At 41.4% G+C, this 4363-nt stretch overlaps 1 long non-coding RNA gene across 5 annotated transcripts in view; it reads left to right on the plus strand.

Moving 5' to 3' along the window:
- The window catches only part of LOC146763845 (uncharacterized), a 155241-nt gene that overhangs the window by 96302 nt on the left and 54576 nt on the right, over positions 1-4363 (plus strand). The window lies entirely within an intron of this gene.

The following is a 4363-nucleotide window of genomic DNA, read 5'->3' on the forward strand; positions in this document are numbered from 1 at the left end:
AAGGGTCTTAGACTTGGTGTTCTTATTCTCTGCATCTTTGTGGACATAAACACTCTGGGCAACAAGACAGTTTGACCACTGCAACTGGCCTTATACTTTGTCCCAGCTCCAAATATGGTCCTTAAGTTTCTTGAACAGATTTTGCCTCCCCTCTACTTGTCATCATCAGAAAGACCCATCAGCCCATCCATGCAGTCAGGTTCCACACAGCCATTCTTGTTAGGCTGCAGTGGTCCTTGCTACCAAGCAAGAACTTTAAAATTTAAGCAAGATCTTTAAAATAAGTGCATAGGATACAGCATCTAAGGACTTATGTTAGGGTGATTCTCCCTTCAGTCTCATCACTCTGTGGAGCTATGCTAGCACAAGCAGGTGAGATGCAGGACCCTTATATAGTGTGAATACTGATATTCCCTTGTAAAGGGTAAATGGCATGGCAAGCATGTTTAAATTGCCTGTAGTCAGCCAGGGGTGCTGTGGCTCCATTTTCCAAATAAATGAGAAAGCTGGTTTTAACATGGATTTGTTTTTCAGACATGGGGATTACACCCTGTAACTGACTGGTGTTTCAGAGTGAGGCGTGTATCCCTCAGCAATAGAGGTATTTTAAGACTATGTCCTGCCCTTGATGAATAAATTTAATTCACATGTTGAACAGTTTCTGGTCCCATTTCCTTTTGGTGAAACCTCATACCTCATGAAAACAGATTCTCAGGGCTTTTTCTCCTTATATTGCATTTGTCTAAATGTCACTGAAGTTTGTTGAGCTACGAAAATTTAGCAAGACGAAAATGGTCTCTTAGTGATTGTCTTGTTTGAAGGATTGAATGGATTAAATCTATAACTAATCCAGAGCCATAAACCATGTCTGGCTGTGAGATAAACATGGATGCTGTGCAAGTTATTGAGACCAGTGAATAATTTCCATGGTGGGAACCTGAGATGAATGATTTGGACTACAGTGCATATATGTTGTTGCAAAATCTACAAACTTGACAAGGCAAATGCACATGCTGTATCTCACATTGCTGCATTTGAGCTTCCTTTTATATTATGCTAACAGAAAATATGAAATCCCTCTTTCTCTTCCAGGAACTTTCAAGCAAGAGAGAAAACTGAAAATCCAAACAATTTGTAATATTTTTTCCCCTAGCATAATTTACAAGATATTTCTCTCTTTGGAAGAGGTAAACTGGAGGCAGACCAATCAAAGCTAGATTAAATATGCTTCAGAGGTCTGAAGTCTTTTCAAAAAACCAGCAGAGATCTTCAAGTCTTCAGTCGGGCATCCAGACAAGTCTCTCAGGGCAAGACAGGATAGGAAATGAACTCACAGAGATGCACACATGCATATGATAAGCCCACCATGAGTGCGGAGCAACTTACTCCTTTCTCACTTAAAGTAGGAAAAGCTGCTTCACATTCAGCCTGGTCTACTGGAAGGAAGGTGCCTATGGAAGATGGACTGGAACTAGTTGATTTTAAAGTTTCTTACAACATAAACTATTCTACGATTTACCACGGGCTTTTGCAGTGTGTGAAGCAAGTGTTATGCTATAAATTAGCATTTTTTCTTATTTCAAGTACCTTTTTCTTATATCCAAAACTTGAATGCCTTTGCTAGAAGTTCTACAGTCTCATTACTGAATATTGTTGTGTATTGAGTTGCTGATGTCCAGGTTATTTCAGGGTGTCACAAAGTGGATGTAGCTGGAGATCTTGGACACAGGCTGCAAAAGTGAATAGATATTGGACTGATGCTGGGTATTTCCAAATCTAATCTAAAAGATTCTATACATCTTAGACTAATGATTCCACATGCATAATCAAATGGATTGTAGTTACTCACCTGCCCCTCTTGGAAATGTTTTTATGCTTCCTGAAGCTGTTTTTGTTCTGCGTGTAGGTAATCTGGAAAGGGGCATGTTCCACTAGCATCTTCATACCACAAGATCGATAAATGTGCTGAAAATTCAGATGAGCTGGGAATGAGTTACCTTTAACAGGTGGCTTTTAAATAGAATTACTAGTTGCAACAATGCTGGTCTATTGATGTACACTGGAATTTTCCACTTCAGTATAAAATATGTCAACAACTGAAAAATCAGAATCTATTAAATTTCATGTGTCTTAATATCTTTCTGAACTCTGCAGTAGCATTGTGTTTGTAGCTGGATGCCATATATTTTCAAGTTATTTCTTCTCCTACATGAACAAAAAACCTGACCTTATAGGCTCCACTGCACAGTCCTCTCTGTTGCATGGAGAGTAAGTCAGATGTCAAAACTGAAGTGATTTTTTGTCTTTTTTTTTTTTTTCTTCAGTAGCCAGGAGTATAATGGCACAGGCAGATGCTAAGTTTCATTTCAGAATTCAGGATTCAGGTCTTGGTTGATTGGTTGGCATCTCTCCTAGGGCAGTCAACCCTAAATTTCAGAAACACTAAGACATGAGGTAGTATTTGTATTCACTGCAGCTATGCAGCACTATCATTATTATCATTATTATTATTGCACTGGAGAAGTTAGTTTTCTCCTTAGTAACAGGAACAAGTGGTCTGAGGAACAGCAGTTCAATGAAAGTTCAAACAGTTACTTACCCAATGGGCACCACAGATCCAAGATGTTGAGCCACTTAGAAATGATAGCTAGAACCAAAAAAATCTATGAGAAGGTGATGCATCTTGGATGTGCATCAGGTTTATGTGTTAAGCCAGCCTTCTGGGAGATATTTAAACAAATTCAAATTGTTTTGACAGCACATGAAGATAGCAAGCAGCTATATCATTCATGATATAGCTGCTATTCAGAGAGCATATTCCTGTCTTGTATGTTTCCTCTGTCAGGGAAAACTTCATTCTGAATTTGTATGGAGGAACATGAGCAGAAAACTCAGATTTCTGGGAATTTACTGTTTTAATGGTCTGTGAAAAAGCTACTGGAGCCCCTTTTGTGACCCCATGCTCATCTCCAATGGCTTTCTCTTGGCTTTGTTCCCTGACTAAGCCAGGTGGCTGTGGGAAAGATGCTGCTCCATTCTACATTTAGAAACAGGCAGAGAGCAGAAGTGATGCTATAAAAAGTTTCAACTCCAATGAGAAGTTCAAATCTGCCACTCATCATGTGGAACCCTCTAGAGTGCTGCCCTTCCTCCTAAGCCCCCTTCTCCCTTTATACAGAGTCAGGAAACATTTGTGAATCTTAATCAGAGGTCATGCCTAAGACCCACCCACTTGATTTTGCAAGCCCTTTGTGTGCAATGAACAAAGAACCAGTTATAGATTTTTTCCTCCAGCTTTGTTAGAAGAGAACATGAAAGGACAGGTGGGGTCAAAGCTGTAGGAGGACAACAGAGGTGAGTAGCTGGAGGATCAGCAGAGTGAACCTGTGGGAGTGTTCAAGTGGTGTAACTCTTGCGTGCAGGAGGAAGCAGGGACAAGCTTTCATGGACTGGGAAAGGACTTCAGAGGGCATGCTCTGTTTCACACTCCTTTCTACTGATTCCGCCAAGGGAGGAGAAAGGCTTCAGGTTTAGCTGTCTTGTCCAGATTCTCCGTTGTTGCTAATTTCATTTCTCCCCCATTCAACAGAAAAAGTGGTGGAGATGTAAAGGACAAAAAACTTTTTTACCATCTATGAAAATTCTTGTGTTTTGTGTTGACTTCTCATGAGAGGAAAACTAGTGTGTTGTGTGTGTGTGTGTGTCTTATTCATAAGATCATTGAGTCCAGCCACTAACTCACCACTAAACCATGTCCCCTAAGGGCACATCTACATACCTTTTAAATACCCCTATGGATGGTAACTCAACTATTTCCATGGTCAGCTTGGTTCACTACTTGATGACCCTTTCCATGAAAAAACTTTTTCTAATATCCAACCTAAAGCTTCTCTGATGCAGCTTAAGGCCCTTTCCTCTTGTCCTGTCCTTTGTTACCTGGAAGAAGAGAGGCACCCACATTGCTACAGCCTCCTTTGAGGCAGATGTAGAGAGTGATAAGGTCACTCCTGATCTTTCTCTTCTCCAGAACATACAATCCTCCAACTCCAGCTCCCTCAGTTGCTCCTCACATGATTTACCTTCTAGACCCTCTGCCAGATCTGTTGCCCTTTTCTGGGCTCACTCCAGCACCTCAATGCCTTTCTTATAATGAGAGGCCCAAAACTGGACACAGGACTCGAGGCATGGCCTCACCAGTGCCCAGCACAGGGGGACAATCCCTGCCCTGGTCCTGCTGGCCACACCATTGCTGATCACATCCTTGGCACCTGGGCACATGCTGGCTCAAGTTGAGCTGCTGTTGATCAGCATCCTGAGGTCCTTTTCCTCTGGGCAGCTTTCTAGCTGGTCTTTAGTGCTGTGT

The sequence above is a fragment of the Lonchura striata genome, chromosome Z (assembly GCF_050655825.1).
Source record: "Lonchura striata isolate lonStrDom1 chromosome Z, ASM5065582v1, whole genome shotgun sequence".
Classification (NCBI taxonomy): Eukaryota; Metazoa; Chordata; class Aves; order Passeriformes; family Estrildidae; genus Lonchura; species Lonchura striata.